Source organism: Dama dama, chromosome 3 (assembly GCF_033118175.1).
Source record: "Dama dama isolate Ldn47 chromosome 3, ASM3311817v1, whole genome shotgun sequence".
Taxonomy (NCBI): Eukaryota; Metazoa; Chordata; class Mammalia; order Artiodactyla; family Cervidae; genus Dama; species Dama dama.
Genome location: NC_083683.1, coordinates 49,195,800 through 49,220,721, shown reverse-complemented (window position 1 = coordinate 49,220,721; position 24,922 = coordinate 49,195,800). Strand labels below are relative to the sequence as shown.

At 39.1% G+C, this 24,922-nt stretch overlaps 1 protein-coding gene and 1 pseudogene across 5 annotated transcripts in view; both read left to right on the top strand.

The window, feature by feature from the left end:
• PCED1B (PC-esterase domain containing 1B) overlaps positions 1-24,922 on the top strand; it is a 160,246-nt gene that overhangs the window by 39,377 nt on the left and 95,947 nt on the right. The gene's annotated exons all lie outside the window — the stretch shown is intronic.
• Positions 17,030-18,219, top strand: LOC133046487 (dnaJ homolog subfamily A member 1-like; annotated as a pseudogene).

Genomic DNA, 24,922 nt, shown 5'->3' with positions numbered 1-24,922 from the left:
GATGTAAGAATCAGGGGACAGTTAGTCTTCTTCTAGTGCTCCTTTGTGTGTGTGTGCGTGCTAAGTTGCTTCAGTCCTGTCCGACTCTTTGCGACCCCATGGACTGTAGCCCACCAGGCTCCTCTGTCCATGGGATTCTCCAGGCAAAAATACTGGAGAGGGTTGCTATGCCCTCCTCCAGGGAATCTTCCCAACCCAGGGATCAAACCCGTGTCTTATGTCTCCTGCATTGGCAAGAGGGTTCTTTACCACCAGCACCATCTGGCAAGCCCACAGTGTTCCTTTATTCTCCACCAAAACCATTATTGAACCACTTTCTGGTGATATCTGCTCTGGATTCTGGCCTCTGCTGATGTGGTTTCTTCTGACTTCCCATTCTCCTCCACTCCTTCAATGTCTGTGACTTTTTGCACTTTCCATTTTGTAATTTTCGGGGGAAACAGAAAGGTTTGTCCTAAAGCCATAGAGTCATGCTCAAAAGGAACAAATAGAAACTGCTTCAAAAAAAGGAAGGTATTGTCAACACTGATTACCTCCTCTTGGCAGGATGATGAGGTCTAAGACAACTATTCAGAATTCTCTAACCTCCTTGGAGATGAGTTCAAGGATCAAGCCTCTCTCTTGGACACCGAAAGAGTTTTAGGTGGAATTTTAAGGACCGTAAGTTCTATCACAAGTAGCATACGTTTTAATGTCCTCCAGAAATGTGTTGATGAAACTTTAATGCAATTACAGATCCCATTTGTTAATCCTGGTTGTTTCTCACAGAGGAAGATAATGTTTCTCACTCATTGGGTATTAGGGGAGTCAGGTCTCTGAGGAGGAATTTAACCAAAGTCTCCCAGAACAATTGGTAAGCAGATGGATTAACACATGAATGAATAAAGCTTTTAAGGAATGTATGTAGGATAGTTTTATTCAACTGGCCTGTACAGTCTTAAATTCCTTTTAAGGACAACTTGGCTGAGTATTTAAAATCTTTAATATTTTAAAGAACTTTTAAATGGCATTTAGCTCCCAGAGTTTTGATGATTAAGATTCTTCCTCGATTTACACTCATTCAAGTACATTGTAGAAGTTCCAGAAATAGCATCCTTTTTTAAGATTAAAATTATTTTTCTTAGTATTGATTAAATTTCTTTAAAAATATCCAATCTTGGGGCTCTTTTATGTCAACCATGCATGATCTCATGTGAAATATTTTTAAGTTCTCAGCCTAAGTGTATGCACAGCATTAATATTATTGAATCAGCTTTTCTATATTTCTGCTTAAATAGTCAATGTACTTTTAAACTTTTTCCAAGGTATAGCCCTCTGATATTTACAAACAAACCAACAAGAAACAAAGTTATCTGCTTTATTTGTTTTCTCTCCTTTCTCTCTTGGTCTCCTCCTTCTCTTCTACTTCTTCCTAGTCTTCTTTTCCTTAATCTTATTCTTATTCCTCTCCTTCTTCCAGAAAGATTTCAGTTAGGGAATAATCTGTTTCTTTGCTACTAAAAATGTGGTACGAATTGAATCTCCTTATTCACCTTAGAGATCAAGTTTGGCATTCATCGGACTTCCCTGGTGGCTCAGATGGTAAAGCGTCTGTCTACAATGAGGGAGACCCGGGTTCGATCCCTGGGTCGGGAAGATACCCTGAGAAGGAAATGGCAACCCACTCCAGTACTATTGCCTGGAAAATCCCATGGACGGAGGAGCCTGATAGACTACAGTCCGTGCGGTCACAAAGAGTCAGATATGACTGAGCGTCTTCACTTTGGTATTCATCTAATGTGAAAGCATTTATTCTCTAAGTGACATGATGATTTTCTCTAGTGGATGGGAGAATCCCTTTCAGATTTATACCTCTTCCATCTTCTTATAATCCTTTTAGGTGTAACTTCAGTGAAAAACAATTGTATATACAGTGTGAACTGCTATGCTAGGGTCCAGTCCCAAGAAATTGTATAGACTGGTTTTCAGCAGTAAGAGCATGCGTTAGTCAGCTTGGACTGCCATAGCAAGCTGCCATAGACTGAGTGACTTTAGTAACAGGAATGTATTTCTCCCAATTGGGAGGCAGGGAAGTCCATATCTTGTTGCTGACTGATTTAGTTTCTGGTGAGGACTCTCTTCCTGTCTCGCTAATGGCTGTCTTTCTGCTGTGTCCTCACATGGTGGAAAGAGAGCTCTAGTGTCTGTTCTTTTTCTTATAAGGACACCAGCCTTACTGGACTAGGGCTCCACCTCATTTAACCTGTATCAATCACCTCCTCACAAGCCCTGTCATCAGATATAGTCACATTGCAGGTTACGGCTTCAACACGTGGATTTTGGGGAGACAGAATTCAGTTCTTAACAGTCCTTAACTTTTATTAAACATCAGTAAAGCCACATTCCTGTAAAGTAACACACTATGAATCTTTATTAATTGTATTAACAAAATTTAAATATATAAGATATGTAGGATACAAAACTATTTCTGAATCAATCATTCTGTGATTTATTAGTTGATTTCTTCAGCATTTTGTTTCAAAACATGATGTTGTTCTCTCAGTGTTTCCATTTTAAAATAATCTTTACTAATAAGATTTTTTTTTTGAGTCTACATAATGCCAAGTATCCAGAAGGCAAATGCAAAATTCTTTTATCTAAATATTTACTGACACAACCACTGTGTGACAAGTCTTGACTACAAAAGTGACGTTGACTAAGCTCTGTGCACACCAATAATTGTTTGTTCCCTTTGGAGAGGTACACAGTCTGTCAAAACACCTGAATTATTTCTAGTTTACAAATAAATGTAATGAAGGAGATGCTTTATAGGTCACAGTTTGGGTAAGGTGACGTCTTTATTATGAAAAGAGCCAAGGTTTAATTTTTAATCTGTACAACAAACACAAATAGATTGGCCTAGATTGGTCTGTGTTTTCGGTTCCAAAATTGTGTAATATACTTTATTTTGAGATTTTCATTTTCAAAAAGCACAGTCAGATCAGAAAACATGGCTTATTTTTGTCATATATATTTTCATCATAAACATAGTAGAAAGCAGGTGACTTTTTAACAGTTCTCTAATGATATAGTGTAAGTCTTAATAGGTAGTTGGGTTATTTAAGCCAAATAATTTGCCAATCTCAAGGTTAGGTAATTTTTGATTAAAAATATTGGCATTGTGAGGTCCTGGACTGTGACAATCATGAATATTTATAAAATTTTATTCTTTGAAAAACTTTAGTACTGGCATTGTATAGTGACAGACATATATATAAATCAGTGGAATAGAATTGAGAGTCGAGAAATAAACCAGTATGTCTGTTGTCAACTTATTTTTGACGAGGATGTCAAAACACTTCAAAAAGAAAGAATAATCTTTTCAAACAATGGTACTGGAACACTTAGATAGTCACATGCAAAAGAATGAAGCTGGACCCTCACCTCTCACCATATACAAAAATTAATTCAAAATTGATCAAAGACCTAAACTAGAAAGGTAAAACTATAAAGCTTTTGGAGAAGGAAATGGTAACCCACTCCAGTATTCTTGCCTGGAGAATTCCCTGGACAGAGGAGCTTGGCAGGTTACACTCCATGGAGTCACAAGAGTCAGACATGACTTAGTGACTAAACCACCAAACCATAAAACTTTTAGAAGAAAACATAGGGTTAAATTCTTATGACCTCATATCTGGCAATGGATTCTTAGTTATAGCACCAAAAGCACAAGCCGTAAAGTAAAAGTAGATAACTTAGACTTCATCAAAACCAAAACCTTTGTGCATCTAAGAACACCATCAAATATCAGGGCAGGAGGTGGGGGAGGGGTTGAATTAGGAGTTTGGGATTAACACATGCAAGCTGCTCGATATAAAATATATGAATAGCGGAGGCCTACTATATAGCACAGGGTATTCTACTCAATAGGCTTCCCTGGTGGCTCAGCAGTAAAGGATCTGCCTGCCAATTCAGGAGACAAAGGTTTGATCCCTGGGTTGGGAAGATCTCCTGGAGAAGGAAATGGCAACTCACTACAGTATTCCTGCCTGGGAAATTCCATAGACAGAGGAGCCTGGCGGACTACAGTCCACAGGGTTGCAAAGAGTTGAACACGACTTGACAACTTAACAACAACAATTCTACTCAATATCTTGTAATAACATATAATGGCGAAGAATCTGAAAAAGATATATACATACATTTATATATGTATATATGTATGTATGTATACATAAAACTGAAGCCCATAGTAATCTTTTTTTTTTTTTTTTTTTGGCTATGTGAGCTCTTTGTTTCTGCTCAGACTTTTCTCTAGTTGAAGCAGCCTACTCTCTAGTTGCAATGTGGGCTTCTCATTGCAGAGGCTTCTCTTTTTGCAGAGCTCAGGCTCTTGGACATGAAGGCTTCATTAGTTTTGGCTCCCAGGCTTCGGAGCACAGGCTCAGTAATTGTGGGACGTGGGCTTAGTTGCTCTGAGACGTATGGGATGTTCCCGGATTAAGGATCAAACCTGGGTCTCTTGCATTGGCAGGTGGATTCTTTACCACTGAGTCACCTGGGAAGCCCAGTAATTTCAATTTTTTAGTAACTGCAAAATATTGGAGTTTTGTTTTTTAAGAAAACTTCCTTTGTAATTTTTACTCAATGTACAAGAACAAAAATGCATACTTAACATGTTCTTATGCAATGTCTAATACAACAATTTAGTCTAATTGAATGTCCAAAGAGAATATTTTAGTCAAGTTGGCTAGCCTGTCTCAGGAAGTTCCTGCTGACTGGGGATGGTAGAGAAGTGGTTAAAAGCACCATTGACTTAGGCATCTGTCTTGACTCTGTCAAGACAAATTGTGAAAAGCTGCCTTCAACTTTTTTCTATCTTGATCTGTAAAATGGGTATGATTATAATTCAGTCTTCAGTGAAGTTATAATTAATTGAAACAATAAAATGGGTATATTTAGTATATAATAATCATTTTATATGTGTCTCATCTTTTTTTTTTTTAATTAGGCATTTTTCACTTGGCATAATAAGCATTCTATTGGAGGACTATATATAATCTAGTGAACCACACTGGCCCTCTTTTTTTTTTTTTTTTTAAGTATCACAGCAGATTTGCAATGGGCTTAAGTATTTACACCACAGAAAATGTGCTTAATCTGTAACTGGAGCCAACATAATGTTTCCCTGAAGATGGGCAGAAAGCCAACCACATTTACTTGGTTCCAGAACTTAGTATTTCATTTTGTCGGGGTGTGACTTACATCATAATTGCTCAAGCCACATTTTGTTAAGTGTGAAAAACAAATGCTTTCCTTGTGTCCTCGGGAATAGAAAGTCATTAAACATCTTGTAACACCTTAATGTTTTAGTCAAGATATATGGTACAGAAATATATGGTTAGATTGATGGTGTTTCTCTCCTTGCAACCTCTGCCCTCAGCATCTGTCATTCTTCTTTAGAAAATGAACATTTTCCTCAAGGCTTCCCTGTAGGTTCTAGTTATGTCTCTCAGATCTGGAAAATGAGAATTTGGAGATGGTTACAATACTTGGTGCTTGGATAAATGATTTACAAGTTTATCTTGTTCCTTTGTAAGAGCTTAGCTGTACAGAGCAAGTCTTGTCAAAAATCTATTCTATGATTACAGATTTACTAAGAGCTCTGAAATGTCCTGTCCATTTTTGAGAAGTCACAAAAGAATTAGTTACTGACCTGGAGATTATAACCCCGTAAATCAAAAGCAAATAACATACGCCCATTTTATTTTCCTATATTCTCATTAGTGGGAGACATTTTTGTTTCATGGGAAGCATAGCACAGTATAGGAAGCAGAATATAGAAAATTGGGTCATTAGATTAGAATGAAGAATTTAACATTGCTAACTGAGAAATCTTACTCTCTAGAATAATTGTAGCTATGTTGTAGCCTAGGTTATTTGACCAAATAGTTTTCCACAAAACAAGGTGCTACCATGCACGTTCACATGCTAAGTCGCCCCAGTTGTGTCTGACTCTTTGCAACCCCATGGACTATAACCTGCCAGGCTCCTCTGTCCATGAGATTCTCCAGGCAAGAATACTAGAGTGGGAAGCCATGCCCTCCTTCAGGGGATCTTCCCCACCCAGGGATCGAAGCCACAGTTTTTAGGTCTCCTGCGTTGACAAGTGTGCTGTTTACCAGCTAAGCCAGCTGGGAAGCCCAAAGGGAACCATATTCTGTTACAATTAGTGCTAAAAGAAATTTTCTTGTAGAAGAAAAAAGAAAATTTCTTTTATTGGGTTAAAAATGCTTTCCTGTTTCTAAACACTGCAGTTAAGGTATGACAGCATTATTTGAGTTCTAGCATGATTCCTTCTAAACAGTGTGTGAGCACAGTATATATATATATATATATACATATATATATATATACTTTCATTAGAATCAATTAAACAGTGCACCCAAATTCTATAAGTCCACTAGGATATCCAAAAATTAATGTCAGTTCTTTTCCCCTCCCTTACTATAATTTATATTCAAGCAAAAGCTAGGCACATATAAGAAAACAAGAACAAACTTGAATATAGATGGTCAAAAGCCATAGATTCAAAGAATCATAGGTGTTAAACAACAGTTTTCTTCCTGTTTTGTTTCTTTTATATTTTAGCTTATAAAATCAGGATTATCATGATAATGCTTATTTGTAATTTTGAATTCTCTTTTTTATTAACATTTGCCTTGTAACATGACTCTTCTTGTGCTATTTAATTTCTTCTGAAAATATTTTAATGCTTGTAAGATAATTATAGTTTATGAATACGTTATTATTAATTTAACCATTTTCCTACTGTTAGACATTTTGGTGTTAACATGAACATCTTTATACATACAGTTTTAAAGTTGCATCTGTGTGTGCTCAGTCATGTCTAACTGTTTGCAACCTTATGACTGTAGCCAGCCAGGCTCCTCATCCATGGAATTCTCCAGGCAAGAATATTGTAGTACTGGGTTGCCATTTCCTCCTCCAGGGGTTCTTCCCAACCCAGGAATTGAACCTGTGTCTCCTATGTCTCCTGCATTGCAGGCAGATTCTTTACCACTGAGCCATTGGGGAAGTCCTATTTATACTTTACTCTGAGTATTTTTTAAATAGGGAATGTATGTTGGATTTTGCCAAATGTTTTCTCTGTATCTGCTGAGATGATCAGATGCTTTACATTTTAGTCTATTAATACGGTAAATTATATTGATTGGTTTATAATATTAAAACAACTGTGCATTCCTGAGATAAACCCCACTTGTCAAGATGTATTATGCTATTTATGTAATATTGAATTCAATTTGCTAAACTTTTGTTAAGAGTGTTGACACTAAGTTTCATGAAGGATATTAGGGTGCAATTCTCTTGAAGAATTTTTTGTAGAATTAGTGTTAATATTATTTCTTCCTTAAACACTTGTTAAGATTCACCAGAGAAGTCATGTGAACATGGAGTTTTCTTTGTAAGAAAGTTTTAATTTTAAATTCAATTACTTTAATAGATGTAGGATAACTTAGGCTATTATTTTTTATAGAATCGACTTTCATAGTTTGTGTCTTTTGAAAAATTCATACATTCCATCTATGTTATCAAATTTATTGGCATAAAGTTTTTCATAATATTCCCTTATTATCCTTGTCACTATCCACTGATTCCATAGTGTTGTTACCTGTCTCGGCTCTAATGTTAGTCACTTATTTATTCTCCCATTTTTTTCTCTCTTGATTGGAGTAGCTAGAGTGTTTATCAATTTTAATGATTTTCTCAAAGAACTGGGTTTTTTTGTTTCATTCGTATTTTCTCTTATTTTTGTTTTCCAGTTTACTGATTTTCACTGTCATCTTTATTATTTCATTTCTTCTGCTCCCTTTTAGTTTTCTTTGCTGTTTATTTTCTAATATTTAAAGTGGAAACTGAAGTCAATGGTTTTGGAAACTTTTTTTTGAATATAGGCATTTTATTTCTAGAAACTATCCTTTAATAACTGTGTCAACTCAATCCCACTACATCCCACAAATTTTGATATGTTTTGATTGCATTTGCATTTAGTGCAAAATGCTTTCTAATTTCCCTTGATTTATTTTATTACCCAGGGGTTATTTAGAGATGTGTTATTTCATTTCCAAACATTTGGGTACTTTCTAATTATCTTTCTGTTATTGATTTCTAATTTAATTTCACTGTAGTAACAGAATTGACTTTGCTTGACTTAAACGCTATGTATGAAGACTCTGATCCAAATGATGAGGTATAATTTAGTGATTTCAAAAATTGTTTTCTCAGTTGTAGAAAACTTCCATCAAATAAAATTTTATCAGAACTTCAATACAGATATAAAGATGAAATAGCTCCTCTTTTATTTAGACTTCAACTGTTCAGCCTCACTCTGGGCCTCACTCTCCTTCCCCCAAGGGCACCAGCTCTGGTACCTCAGCTGCAGGCTTCAGACACCGTGGAGAATATTGAAAACCAAAGACCTGCCTACATACTCTACTAACCAAGCAGAAAAATAGATGATTCCATTCAAAATATTTACTGAAGTGGTATTGTAAATAGATTTCAACTCACATCAACAATTTGTTGTTGTTCAGTCACTAAGCCACGTCTAACTCTTTGTGACCCCATAGACTACAGCACACCAGGCTTCCCTGTCCTTCACTATCTCCCAGTGTTTGCTCAAACTCACATCCACTGAGTCAGTGATGCCATCCAACCATCCTACCCTCTGTCACCCACTTCTCCTCCTACCCTCAATCTTGCCCAGCATCAGGGTCTTTTCCAATGAGTCAGCTCTTCGCATCAGGTGGCCAAAGTATTGGAGAGTCAACAATAGGAACTGGTAACCAGCCTAGTGAACTATCTGAAAAAAATTGTCTGAAATTTATCTCTGTCTCATAAATGATTCAAAGGGCCATTTTAATCACTGATGTCTGCCTAAGGCACAAGTGTGGAAAGTGGAAGCGTACATGCCACCCATTTGATATTCTTGGATCTGAGATATTGACATATCTAGCGTCTAAATCTGGTTTCACATGACCTGTCCTGACTTGAATATGTTTGACAAACTGGGAAAACCATACAATGACAATCATCAGACTTTTCCAAATTGAAATCAACAGAGAATCCATAGGTAGCCTTGCAGGATAAAGATTTATGTAAGGGACATGGTACAGTGAGGAAGCACAAGCCGTCCTCCTCAAACTTCCTTCACAACATGTCAGAAGTCCCAGTGACCTGTCAAGGGGACTCTGAACCAGGGACCCGCTACCCACTTCTCCAGTGCTCCACCAGCATGATAACTTAGCAGCCCTCTCTTTTTCTTTCACTGCTCCAGCCTTAACAAACTCTATTCTCTTTACCTCAAGGCTTCTGCGTTCTGCCTTTCTTTCTGTATATCTCCTGGTTCCATTCCTCTCTTTACATCTCAAGTTCAAACCCCCCACAGAGAATGACAGGTCAACTGTCATTCCAGAATGGAGTGTTCTCTTGGGCAGAATTCTCCAGGCAGGTTATTTACATGCCATGGGGCAGCCTGTAGATAACTGTCCTTAGATCAGGTACCCACCCCTAGCCTAACTGTGCATGACTAAGGTGGACGAATCACCAGGTACAAAGGATGGAGAAGGAGCCGTGTGTCTGGCAGGAACTCTGAAGGATTCCAGCAGGAGGCGCTGTATCTGGCAGGCATGAGCCTTAGCCTGTCCATCACAACAGCCCTGTCCCGCAGCGTGGTGAACACCAACTGGACTTGCTTGGTGCCACATAAAGAACAAGCATCCTTATGATGGGCTAAAGCTGTGGTTTTCCAACATGCTTAGCAGGAAGTCTTAAGCTTTGCCCAAAGGAAAAACTTAGTAGGTAGGCTCCCCATGCCCTTTTTCAACCGTAGCAATTTCATATAGTTCATTTTCAAGTAAAGTTTTACTTGAAATGAACCTTCCTTTGTTAACAAATAGTGAATTGAGAGCCACTGAGCTATAGGAACAGAAAAACCTTTGTTTGGATAATTTTTTTAAAATAGTGACACTTTTATTTTTAAAGAATAAATGTTACTAAGATATACAATGAAATATAAAATATCAATGAAGTATTTTACCCAGTTTTCTATAAAATGCTTCTGAGAAGGGTAAAAAGAAAATAGAACAAGGTTATTTAATGTTACTTTCTTAATCCCAGGGTTTTTTTTTGTCTTAGATATTATCATGAGAAAGTGTTTAATTATGATTTTAAATATTTATTTCATCAGTAGGATAAAAATTTTTATACCAACAAGTAGATTACAAATTCAAAGGGTTAAAAGCAGCATATTATTAAAGCTGTCTTGGTTGATTTAGTTTACAGACGCAGAAAAGTCTATATTAAGTACTAGTTGCATTAACAGTTAACTACTTGTGATCTATGGGGATGTGTTGGAGGACAGAGGAAACGATGTATCCACTGAACTGAGAAGGCATCTTGAGATGAAAAAATGAGGCAGGCAGCTCTGTATAATCAATGGACCGGTTTTTTATAGGGTAACTTACTCAAAAGTTGGGATGAGGATCCAACAGACCAAGATCTGGATACATTTGCAAATGCACTCCAAACAGTCAAGGAGCCATTAGGACAATTTTACAGTTAACCCAGCATATGGGGGTAGGAACTTGGAAATGGGACGTGTATTCGTAAGTCAAGATTCATGAATGGGTCACTAGTCTCGTGAGGGCTGGGAATAGGTCAGTGAAGATTTTCATCATTGTTTGGGGGCTAACAGAGAATAGAAGCCATCTGGTCCTAATGATTATTAAACATTATCTTTTAACTACAAAGCTCTTGGCTTTGGAGAAGTGATTTACTACACAGTACAGTCCTGGATCAGGTCAGTGGAAGGAAGGAGAAACTATAAGGGCCCAAGATGGCATCAGTTATGCTAACAGCCATGTAGGATGCCTCACAGCTATCACACACATTCCTTCTATGTTAAATCAAGGCATACATTTTATCATAACAATTGTATTTGTTATGCTCAGTCTTAATGAAGACTACCCAATGCTACCCAGCTATGTCAGAAACTGTGCTGTCAGTTAGAAGGGAGACTGGAGGGGACTCAGCCCTCCAGTTATTTAATTAAACCCAAACCGTGACCTGAGGCTGGCAAGCAACATCCTCTTGAAGTTGAATAATAACATCAGTACCAAAGAAGATCCACACTCAGCTGGCGCACAATCCATGTCTGTAGCATAGAATGGTCATCTGGCAAGAAAATTTTTTTTAAAACTGAAGGCAGCTTGATGGTATTTATAAACTTGAATTACAATTATAAGTGAGGAACCATATCCTTATTCTATGACTTGGGACATGCCAATATCTGTTACTTACTTAAAAGAGGACTGATTCATCCAATAAAATGTCAAGCCACTGTTACTTGTTAAAATGACAAAATTATCTAAAACTTCCTCCTAAGCATTCCACACCATAGACTGAATAAAAACACAGATTCTGCTCTTCAGAATGCTCTTCAAATGCCCTGTTAAACTGATGCAGGACCACAGCCTTCCTTTTCTTCCTCTGAACATCTTAGTGTGTCTGTGGTTTAAGCAGAAAACTATTCAACTAGTTTTATTTCCTAGAAACTTAACTGTTAGCGTGAATGTTTGCGGTTGTGTGCATCATGTGTCCTGACCAGGATTACACCAGAGAATTCTCACTGCAGAAACCGCTAATAGCAAAAGGGAAGGACAGTTGGAAGGAGCACCTTGGACATGGGTTATTTTCTTCTCCATGACTCATTTCCAGTTTTATTCAACTTCCTGATTGTGCTGACCTTCTTGTCGTGTTTTACTTCATATTTACATGAAAAATGAGGAAGTTGGGGTGAAACTAAGTGTCCTGGGCAATAATGAACTTACGTGGAAAGTCATTGGCATCAAGGACAACTAACAACAGTGGAAACGTTGAGATTTTTCCAATGTCTTTTCTTTTTTAATAAAACAATAACTGGCTGCCAGTCGTCACATTAGTAAATAATTAATCACTCCTTTCTTTTTTATGAGCTCTTATTTGCATAGGAGCTTCTAAACAATCAGTTGAGATGGAGCCTTGATTTATTGAAATGGATATGCATAAACATTGTTATGGGAAAAAATAACCATGCCATAAACATATTGCACTAATTAATTTTTATTCCTATGTGTGCTTAAGCCTGCAGTCTGGAGCTTGGACCTAGTTTATCCAAACTAAAAATAAGGCCCTAATATAACTGTGGTAAGACTTTTCCTTCTGACAAATACCCCTATAAAAATGTCCTAGTGCAAAGGAAGAATTAAATGACTTACCCTTGGATTTATAGTTCAAAGCTTGAAGCCATCTTTATATTATCAGGAAAACAACATTCACACACAGCACGATCTATGTGAGGTTGTTAGGCTAAGGGGCAGCCTTCAACTGACAGTGAAGTCAATTCAGTCGTTGTAGTGTGTTGCAAGTCAATTTCCAGATGGTCTTAACTACACTCTTCACCATATCCAACTATGTCCGAATCTGTGCTGTCTGTTAGAAAGGAGCCTGGAGGGGACTCAGTCCTCTTGTTACTGGGAAAAAAACCCAAACCATGACCTAAGGCTGGCAAGCAATATCCTCTTGAAGTTGAATAACAGCATTAGTACCAAAGGAGAACCACACCCAGCTGGCGCACAATCAACATCTGTGGAATATAAGTTAGAAGTTCTTTTGTTGAAGATTATCGACTGAGCAGTTGAACAGCAACAAATCATTAGAAATAGAGTACATTCAGGGGGGGAAAATGAAAGAAATAGTAATATGGCAATATGGTAATCCCATAACACTGATGAGTATATACTATTCTACTTTTATAGGTGTTTAAAGCTTTTCATATTTAAAGCTTAAGAAGACAGTTTAAAATTAATTTCCCTATCTTTCTTATAAAGGAGACTTTAGAGGATATGTTTCTTTATGTGTAGTTCCATAAAATAGTACAAAGTTAATGTAAATCACTAAGATACAAAAATCATTTTCTGACTGTTTTCTCCTATTTATACATCTACACACGTGGAATTCATTCTTGATTAGTTAAACTGAGTACGACAACATGACATCAGCAAACACACTTTCCAGGTACCTCAAGGGCCATGATTTCTCAAGTTGGGATTGTACTAAGAGAAGGAAGTATCTTCTCCAAGAGAGTGTGCAAGAGCCCGTCTGCTTATTACCAGGTTTTGTGGTTCAGTAGCTAAGTGGTGTCCAACTCTTTGCGATCCCATAGGCTGCTGCACAGCAGGCTTCCTTCTCCTTCACTATCTCCCAGAGTTTGCTCAGATTCTTGTCCACAGTGATACCATCTAACCATCCCCTCCTCTGCCACCCTCTTAGCCAGTAACAAACAGTATATTCTCCTGGAAGCACTGGGCTTTTTCAGGCAGATAATTTAAGGAGTGCAGGCTGGAGCTGTTAGAAACTGTACTAGCGTTTGCTTCAGTCTCTTGGTGCTGGGAAGGGCAGGGCCAGAGTGGACAAAATCACTCATGCAGAGAATCTGTAGGTTTTACAGGCCAACGTTGCAGTCCAGTTGAGAAGAGGCATCAGAGGAGCTTGACCACAGGTTGGTCAAGCAGACAGCCCTTGTCGTGGCTTAGAGTTTCCACTAATAAAATCCTGTTGCACATGAATTACACCACTCTTCCTTGAAGACCAGTGTCACAGTTCTAGCATAGGATGCTTCCCAGCAGACATCTTAGTTATCATGGAAAGGAAAAGAAAGGAAATCCTTGTGGTGACTTTCAAAATCTAATTTCCAGCAGATCCCTGACTGTTTCACGATGTGAATGGTCAATCCAGAAGTGAGAACATCTTCAGATGCTCAAGGATGTGTTCCAGAACCTGATGGGCATGTTGTGCCTATCATGTGGGAAAATATGTTGTGAGGAAATACAGAGGAGATTTAGAAAATAAAAAGGAGACTTAGGACAGGAGAGACTGTAGATTTACTTTGTAGATAGAGCTGTTTATATGTTTGTTTTCCTTATCAACATAGAATGCTTTCCTTCTTTTCTTTTTTGCTACCTTCCTTTTTTCTTTTTTTTTTTCCAATTCAGATAATTGTAGAGAAGACCTCTCTTAACTAACACTTAAACCAAAGAGAAAATAACACGTATGTCTGGTTAGAAAATGCAAAACTAAAACAGGACAAAAACTACACAAAATGAAAATCTCCTCTTCTAACTTGACTCCTTCCCATCCAATCTTTTGCTTTCCTGGTGGCTCAGATAGTAAAGAGTCCGCCTGCAATCCAGGAGATTCAGGTTCGATCCCCAAGTCAGGAAGATCCCCTGGAGAAGGGAATAGCAACCCACTCCAGTATTCTTGCCTGGAAAATCCCAAAGACAGAGGATCCTGGTGGGCTACAGTCCAAGCATTACAAAGAGTCAGACATGACTGAGCCACATCACTTTCTTCTTTCACCCAATCTTTGACCCCAAAGGTAACTGCTATTGAATAGTATCTTGTAATTCACCCATGACACAAAAGCATATACGGAGGCATATACATATGCACATGTGCAAGTGTTCATGTGTATTTTTATGTTTTTCTTTTTTAACCTATTGAATAGGGATTGTACTATTCACATCTCTTTACTTCTTTTTTAACTTATTGCCAAATATTGAAAATCATTCCACATACATATTTACATCTTTTAGCGACCAGTATTTGCAACCCACTCCAGTATTCTTGCCTGGAAAATTCCACAAACAGAGGACCCTGGTGTGACTGAGTGACTGAACATGCACACACATTTGCATCTATGGATTGATTGATTGATGGATTTGGAGACTTGGGACATCTTAGTTTCCTGACCAGGGATTGAACCCAGGCCTTTGGCAGTGAAAACACAGACTCCTAACCACTGGACCACCAGGAAATTCCATGAATTTATCTCTCTTTTTTTTTTTTCCTTTTTTTTGATTTGTCTTTTTTTTATCTCACCAACTCTCTACTGATAAGAATTGGTTGTTTAGGGGTTTTTGCCATTACAAAGTGAAAGTGAAAGTGTTAGTCACTCAGTTGTGTCTAAGCCATTGCGACCCCATGGACTATAGCCCACCAGGCTCCTCTGTCCATGGGTTTCTCCAGGCAAGAATACTGGAGTGGGATGCCATTCACTTCTCCGTGGGATCTTCCCAAGCCAGGGATCGAGCCCAGGTCTCTTGCATTCCAGGCAGATTCTTTACCATCTGAGCCACCAGGGAAGCCAAAGTAATGCTGTAATTAATGAAGTGTGAGATCCGTAGATCTAGATGAACTTCCATCAATATATTCATATAGTAAGATGCATGCAATGGAATTGTTCCTTTAAAAGATATATGCAATTTAGAGATAATGACAAATTGCCCCCAGAAGGGCATTCAAATTTACACTTTCATCAATAGGATTCAAGACTTTTTTTCCCACTCATACCTTCACCAGGAGTGAGTACTATCCAACTTTTTTTCCCCAAGTAGATAGGTACCTCATTGTTTTGCTATTCATTTCCTTTATTACAAGCATCTTTCATATATCTATTGGCCATTTGTGTTTTTATACTGTAAGATTCATGGTCATGTCTTTCGTCCATTTTTCTACTGGTTTGCTCACCTTTTAATTTATCTGAATGAGCTCTTTATAAATCAAGAAAATTAGGCTGTCCATCTGTCAAAAGTTTTAATGGTAAAAATAAATTATTATCTTCCTTCCTCTTAGCAGATGGAATTATTAAGCCCTCTTTTAAAAAAAAAAAAAAAAAGAATTTCAGCCTGGTGCCACTTAAAAATGAGATATGGGAGATGACAAAAGCCAAACTATCACTTACTTTAAAGGATAAGTAAGCAGTAAGAAGGCAGTATGATGTCCCCATCAGAGTTGGGAAAGCAACCAAATATTCATGCCTTTATAATCTGCATAAAACGTGCACACCACAACTTCAGAGAGTATCTTTCATGTAGCTCTCCAATATCTTTCAGAAGCCTGAATGTTCCAAATTTTAAGTAATGTTTCTGGCAAATTTTAAGTTCTATTTTGAGCATCTTGGTATCATTGTAAAATCATTTTAAGCAATTCCTTAGGTCAAAATAGTATCAACTTGCTCTGGAAGATGAGGCCTAGTAGAGCAGGACAGGCAGGTTGAAGGATGGTTGTCATGATTAGGGTCAATAAGCTTAGATTCTGGACCTGTCTCTGTCACTTTCTTGCCATGGAAGCTTGGGAAGCTTCTTCGGGTTCTCTGTGTCAGTTTTCTCATCTCCAAAATGAAAATAATATCATTCTATATATCAAATAAAACATTTTGTAAATTAAAAGAAGTCATGGAGCCCTACTCAGTATTCTATGGTGACCTAAGTGGAAAGGAAATCTAAAACAGAGGGGATACATGTATATGTGTAGCTGATTCACTTTGCCTTACCGTAGAAACTAACACAGCATTATAAAGCGACTATATTCCAGTAAAAATCAGGTTTAAAAAAGAACTCATGGTAAAGTATTGTGTAATCCATATAACACTCTGAATTACTTTAACTTGAATAATAGCAGATCTGTGGATTATGTTCTACAATGTCTCATTGGCTTCCTGATTATTCTCTGACTTGTGAAAAATTGTGGTACTGATTACAAAACTTAGTACAAATTTTTTTTTCATGAAATAGTTATCAACATTGCTTTCATTTCATTTTCTTCATATTTAAACAATGGCATATTTTGATCAAATGTGCACATTTTCACTTCTTATGTTATTGTATTCAATATACATCTTCAAATATAGGAATGATCAGAATTAGAATCAAAAACAAATTCAAAACAGCCCTTTTCAAAAATGTTTGGTCTATTATGGGAAATGAAATATTTAGTGCTATTAGATAAATTTCTATATAAAAATTATTTCTGGGAACTTTCCAGAACGCTCGGTGAAAGGCGGAGGAGTGGCGGCTGCCCGAGCTGCGCACAACGCGCTCCTTCCCGCTCCCCGACACCGGCCTCGGCCGCTCACCGGCTGTAGAAAATGGTGAAAGAAACCACTTACTATGATGTTTTGGGGGTCAAACCCAATGCCATCCAAGAAGAATTGAAAAAGGCTTACAGGAAACTGGCCTTGAAGTACCACCCTGATAAGAATTCAAATGAAGGCGAGAAGTTTAAACAGATTTCTCAAGCTTAGGAAGTGCTTTCTGATGCAGAGAAAAGGGAATTATGTGACAAAGGAGGAGAACAGGCAATTAAAGAAGGTGGAGCAGGTGGTGGCTTTGGCTCCCCCATGGACATCTTTGATATGTTTTTCGGAGGAGGAGGCAGGATGCAGAGAGAGAGGAGAGGTAAAAACGTTGTGCATCAACTTACAGTAACTTTAGAAGATTTATATAATGGTGCAACAAGAAAACTAGCTCTGCAAAAGAATGTGATTTGTGACAAATGTGAAGGCTGAGGTGGTAAGAAAGGAGAGGTGGAATGCTGTCCCAATTGCCGAGGTACTGGGATGCAAATGAGAATTCATCAGATAGGACCTGGAATGGTTCAGCAAATTCAGTCTGTCTGCATGGAGTGCCAGGGCCATGGGGAGCGGATCAGTCCTAAAGATAGATGTAAAAGCTGCAACGGAAGGAAGATAGTTCGAGAAAAGAAAATTCTAGAAGTTCGTATTGACAAAGGCATGAAAGATGGCCAGAAGATAACATTCCATGGTGAAGGAGACCAAGAACCAGGACTGGAGCCAGGAGTATATCATTGTTTTAGATCAGAAGGACCATGCTGTTTTTACTCTATGAGGAGAAGATCTTTTCATGTGTATGGACATACAGCTGGTTGAGGCGTTGTGTGGCTTCCAGAAGCCAATATCTACTCTTGACAACCAAACCATAGTCATCACTTCTCATCCAGGTCAGATCGTCAAGCATGGAGATATCAAGTGTGTGCTAAATGACGGCATGCCAATTTATCGTAGGCCATATGAAAAGGGTCGTCTAATCATTGAATTTAAGGTAAACTTTCCTGAGAATGGCTTTCTCTATCCTGATAAACTCTCTTTGCTGGAAAAACTTCTGCCTGAGAGAAAGGAAGTAGAAGAGACTGATGAATTGGACCAGGTAGGATTAGTGAACTTTGATCCAAATCAGGAAAGACGCCATTACAATGGAGAAGCCTATGAGGATGATGAACATCATCCTCGGGGGTGGTGTTCAGTGTCAGACCTCTTAGTAGGCCCGTGAATAACACTCACTGCTGCAGTTTTATTGCAGTAGTGATTGAGTGAAGGACTATAATCATAATATGCTCACTACTTGCTTTTGCTTTAATATTCAACTATAGTAGTGTTTAAAAGTTAAATGAAGAATAAACTCAAATATAAAAGCTCAAAAAAAAGATTATTTCCAAAATGCTCCTGTTCTAATTCCTAAACATTTAGGGAAAGCTTTTCTGTCTTTCAAAAAAGGAATCTTTTTAATGCTTAACATTACAAGGATTATATAGTCCCAAAATCTACATTGTACTCAGAGATGGTTATACTGAAGCTGAGAGATTTGAGTCACTTCAGAGATTTGAAACATTATTCAGAAACCCTCAAATCTTGTCACTGAAGAGGGCCCTTTAATTTAAGTGCAAATGGCCTATTTTGTTGAAATTGCCCATTCTGATGATATGAGAAGCAGCTCTCATTCTGGAGGTTCATGTAGCATAAAAGTTCTTTCTCAAAAAGATAATGATTTGGGTTAAATGTGCCAGACATAGCAGACAGGACATATCATTAAGCATGTAGGTACTCCTCCAAAATATGTCTGTTCCTTCCTTTCTTTTACACACACACACACACACACACACACACACACACACACACACACACACACACACACACATGCACACACATGTACGTGTGCATACATGCACCCACAGCCATAGGTGCACCCACACACTCAGATGTTTCTATTTAGTGCCTATCTCCTTTATAGAACCTCAAGCATGAGGAGAGAAAGAGGTTATTTTTCATTGCTTCTGGTCTTTTTTTGTTTTTTTAGATCTTGCCTTCATTCTTAGCCTTTATGTGACTTTGCCGCATCTTGTGGTGGCGCCAGTGCAGTGTTATCTTCCAGAGAGAGTATATATTGGGACATTCCTAGATGAGTAGTCTGATTTTGATCCTGCCTTGTGCATGATCACCTTTGACTTCCCACCTTTCAGTAGCCTGGCTCCCTTTTAGACTGTTGATTATTTTCTCAGATGTTTTTGTGTTGCTGGATCCCAAGTCAGCTAGAGTCACTATCAGTAACTGACATTAACAAGAGTATCTGTGGCAGTTCGTTCTGCACTGTGTTTTGAATGGATTCACTCCAGATTCCGCCATTATCTTAACTGCAATTATTGCCACAGAGAAAGTCATTAGACCTTCTAAGGGTCTTTTATATTATTCTTGCCTTGAAGGTCGATTTGGAAACTATGCCTCCTTTTCAAATGTGACGGAGCCTCTTGCTAAACCTTCTGTATTCATATTTTAGCCTACTACCTGGCTACCATCTTGAATGAACAGATGTTTTTAACATGTGCCTTTGGGATAATGTTTCTCAACTGTTCCTGGCTCTTTCTTACATCTGGCTCCTGTTTCCTCCCTCCTAGTTTTCTTTTTTTTATATAAAAAGCATTTATCACTACTAACATTACACTATGTGTTTGTCTATTACCTGCCTCCCTGAATAGAATGTGAGTTTCCTCCCCCTTTTTATACCCTTCTGATAACTAGTACTTAGAACAGAGTCAGGCACGTGAAGTTAACTAGATATTTGCTGAATGGATAAATGAATGATTTGTGTAATTTCGGACAAGTTTCTTCTCCATTTGAGACAACACAAAAATCTGTGTGCTACTCTGGTTATGGGATCAGGGAAGGGCTTTCTGAGGAAAGCTAAGTAAGCCAGGAAAGTAAGTCCAGGAAAGAGAAACTCAGGAGAGGAAACTGCAGATGCAAAGACAGGAGTGTATTTGGCACGTTCAAGAAGTGCTAAGGAGAAGGGTGTGCCTGAAGTACAGTAATCAGGAAGAGAGTTGGAAGTTAGGTTGGGGGTAGCTAGACTGCATTTGTGAAGAGTACAGGAGAGGTGCTTGGTGTGAGAGGGAAGGTATGTGTGGTGTGGTGTGTGTGGTGCATTTGTGGAGAAGTCCTGCGTGTGTGTGATGTGTGTGTACGTGTTGTGTATATATGCATGTGGTGTGGGGTGTGTGTGGTATGTCATATGTGCAGGTGTGTTTGGTGTGACAGGAATATACATAGGGGGACCTGTGTGTGCATGATGGTACATAGGTGTATTAAAATTACTACTCTTATTGCAGCAAAACCTAGTCAAAATTCATCCAGCCAGGGTATTTGAAAACCTCAGCCTGAAAAGGAAAGACACATTCTTTCTCTGCTTGTTTCCTTCTGAGAAGCTCACAGGATTAAAAGACCACCTTGCTAGGTTACTGCATGTTGTTTTGTTGTTTTAGTTGCTAAGTCCTGTCTGACTCTTGCGACCCCGTGGACTGTAGTCCACCAGGTTCCTCTGTCCATTAGATTTCCCAGGCAAGAATACTGGAGTGGGTTGCCGTTTCCTTCTCCATGCAATCTTCCCAACCCAGGAATTGAACCCACATCTCTTATGTCTCCTGCATTGGCATATGGGTTCTTTATCACTAGTCACCAGGGAAGCCCTTGTTCATAAGGAATTTATTTATTGAACAGTCCATGTTTTCAATAGTTCATTGATGTTTTCTGAAAAAGAACACTTTCGCTTCTGCTACATCATCATAATCATTGAAATTTTATGCCTGACAACATTTTCAACACATAATGCAGCAAAGCACAGATTCCAAAACAAATCAGTAATACATTTTAAATAAGTAGAGAGTTTTAAAATCTATTTGCTTTTAATTCTGGTTAACAGGTGGGTTTGAAAGCCGAAGGATTCTTGACCTTATGTAGTCTCTTATGCCCCTGGCATCTGGGGCTGCCAAGAAATTTGTAGTAGAGTGTCAGGAACAACAAAATATGTTGTCACTTTCAACTCTGTTTTATACATTAATATCTGTACCCAAAACCTCTTTCCTCATTTAGTCAGTGAAATGCAGTGATATCCAGTCTCCATCTAGGCCCACAGAGAAAACACAACCAAGATTGAAATACTGAAAATGTTTCACAATCGAGACTTCAGTTATGTCAGAAGACAGTGGAAAATACTTCACATATTTGACAGATGATAAAACAGATTTTTCCCCTTGTCATGATTGTGGCAGTTGTACGCGAAAAGAAAAATCTGTCCAAAATACCCTGGATAAACAGAAAAAGGGAGCAAAGGCAATAAGTCCCCCTTCTCCTATAATGTTGTTGACTGGTATGTCCCTAATTGAGCCAAAGTTTTACATATGTTTACTTGCTAAGTATCATTACCCAAAATAAAACACAACTTTCTTGAGACTGGTGTGTTTCCTAAAGTGACCTTGATCTAGGGGTGGTTTTGAAGACATTCTCAGTACTTTCAGATGACAGACTCCACATCTCTAAGGAGTTTCATATTTAAGAGCTGGAGGTACTTAAAAGGATGGAATTTCACTGTAATGTGGTTGATCACTTGAACTCTGCAATCAGAAGACTGTTTTCAGTTCCTGTTTGCTCTTTACCGGTTGTAGAGCCTTGGAAAGGTTGTTTAATATCCTCCTCACAAAGTTTCCTCACAAATATAACATGAGGCTGATGGTAGAGTGGGGATTAAATGAGTCACTGTATGAAAATGTCTGGCACAAATTCAGCCTTCAATGTTAGCTATTAAGATTCCACTTTTGTGTCTAGTATTAGAAGTATATAGAACGCCTAACGATTAAACATCCATGCAGTTGTCACATGCATTATCTGATGTGTTCCACACAACAACCCACTGTAATAGAGCAGATGTTGTCCCATTTGGCAAAAGAGGGCCTGTTAGAGAAGATCTGTGCCTCCTGCAAGGCCCCCCGCCACCACCATATCATGGAACCAGGATGTGAATTCAGGTCTGCTGTGTCTCAGTGCTCTTTCCAGGAAACCAATTAACTCAGTATAGTATTGAATTGAGATGTGACTCTGAAAAGAATCTAAGAGATTCCCAAACAATTTTTTAAATTTTGGTGTAGCAGGAGTTTGGGGGATCCTGCAAGACCACCCTCAGGTTCAGTGATTCACTAGAACAGGAGTCTCCAACCTCTGGACCACAGACCAGAAGCAGTCCGTGGCCTCTTAGGAGTCAAACCCCGCAGCAGGAAGTAAGCGGTAGCAAGTGAGTGAAGGTTGCTGTACTTATAGCTGCCGTATTTACGGCTGCTCCCCATCTAGGTTGTGTGCTCCTTATGAGAAGCTAATGCCTGATGACTTGAGGCAGAGCTGAGGCGGTGATGCCGGCTCTGGGGAGTGGTGGCAAATACAGATTATCATTAGCAGAGAGGTTTGACTGCACAGAGACCATAATAAATCAATTGCTTTCAGACTCATATCAAAACTCTATCAGTGAGTGGCAAGTGACAATTAAGCTGCATCATGTGGCAGGTTTTGTAGTGGCAAGTAAGTAGATTGGACATAAGCAACGCACTTTGGGTGTCACTGTCTCCCATCATCCTTAGATGGGACTGTCTAGTTGCAGGAAAACCAGGGTTCCCACTGATTCTGCATTATAGTGAGTTGTATAATTATTTCATTATATATCACAACATAATAATAATAGAAATAAAGTGTACAATAAATGTAATGTGCTTGAGTCATACTGAAACCATCCCGCCTCCTCCACCCCCCGCCACCAGTCCACGGAAAAATTGTCTTCCATGAAACTTGTCCCTGGTGCCAAAATGGTTGGGGACCACTGATCTAGAATGACTCAGAAAAGCTGTTACACACACGGTACTGGTTTATTACAATGAAAGAATACATATTAAAATTAGTGAAGGCTGAGGGCAGAGTCCAAGGAAAATTAGGCATGGGCTTCCAGTTGTCCTCTCTCAGGGTTGTTAGACAGGCAGCCCTGAATTCTCCCAGCAACAATATGTGATAATACGCAAAGTACCATCGCCAACCAAGGGGCCCACCTGAGCCTTGGTGTCCAAGGTTGTTATTGGAGATCAGTCACATAGGCGTGGAGCACCTGAGTGGCTGACCTGAACCACCCAGTGTTCAGCTTCCGCAGGTCACACTGATACTTCCTGGTTCAGGGCCACAGGTCAACAACGCAGGCGTTCTCCATGAATCACCCTGTTAACATAAACTATCTGACATGACTCAAGGTCTCAGTAATACCAAGATTCTCTTATCAGCAAGGATATTCCAAGGGCTCTCAGGTTATCTCCCAGGGGCCAGTTAAGGCCAGTCCTTTCTTCAGAATGTGCAAGGTTTGAGCACACCAGCTCTACTGAGCTAACTCTCTACTGCAAAGCTGAGGCATAGTGTCTGGGCCTCCTGAAGATATTAGAGCACAACCAGAGGCAACTCAGAGGCAGACTCAGCCCAAATGTGAACCAATTTCTAAATCTGGTCCATGCATCAGTCCTCTGAGCCAATGGATATTCCAGTGTTTGCAGTGGGTTACCGGAACCAGGAAGGTCTGCCTTAGATCCTAGCGGTGTTGGGAGATCTTGTCTTGACTCTGGGCCCTTTCTCACTTCTGGAAGCATCACACCACCCCCACTCTGGGAGACCTCCAGAGTGAAAGGTAGAGAGGCCTTAACAATCTACTCTCAAGTAAGGATTCTTTTGCTAGCATGTTCAAAATTTCATTATTAGAGTAAGAAATAGGTAGGACTCATGCAACAAAAACCTCAACTCAACATGACTGAAACAGCTAATGGATTTATCATCTCATATTGTTGTAGCCACGCGTTCCGGGAAACAAACTCACTCAGGAGGACAATGCAGATGGTGGAGTGCAGTTTATTACACTGGTGGGCCCAAGGCAGAGTCTCCTCTTAGCCAAGGACCCCGACCAGTTTTTGTGAAACTAAGTGTACTTGCTCAAACCCAACTCCCCAAATTCCTTGAAACTAGTCTGGACAAGATAAAAGAGAGATAGGATCAAAGTTAACCCATGATTCATGTGTCACAAGACTAGATAAACAGTGGATATTTATCAATAGGCCTGTGGTCATATCCCGATAAACATAATGGAATTTACCACTTTGTTCTGTTACAGAGATAATTGGCATATTCTTTTAGGCAACGAGAGTCCAAGTCCTGAGGCTCTTTGATCCAGGGGGTCTGGTTTTCCATTGGTAGGCCATGTCTATAGACACCGGGGACAAAGTTCAGAGTCCATTGGGAGGGTGACCATGCGTGTAGCCTAATGTTCGCAGCCTGGCCTAAGACGGAGTCCAGCTCTATGTCCTCCTTCACCAAAAGGAACACAGCCCCAGGGTTGTTCAATTTGGCACCTTGACAGCAATATAAAAAACCCAAGTTCTTTCTTCCATCCTGGACCCGTTGGTTAGATTTCCTAATGGTTAGAAAATGGCTGCAGCAAGAACAAACTACAGTGGTTACCACTGTGCGTATGTGTGTGTGGTGTGGGGCGGAGGACAATATGGGGGCGGGGAGTGGGAGGTACAAACTACTGGGTGTGAGATGGGCTACAACCACGTGTTGTACAGCACGGGGAAGATGAGGAATATTTTGTGGTAACCGTAAGTGGAACGTAACCTTTGTGCTGGTTATTTAGTCACTAAGTCGTGTCCGACTCTTGCAACCCCATGGACTGTAGCCCACTGGGCTCTTCTGTTCATGAGATTTCCCAGGCAAGAATACTGGAGTGGGTTGCCATTTCCTTCTCCAGGGGATCTTCCCAACCCAGGGATCGAATCTGGGTCTCCCGCATTGCAGGTGGATTCTTTACTGCTTGAGCTACCAGGAAATTGTATAAAAATTTAA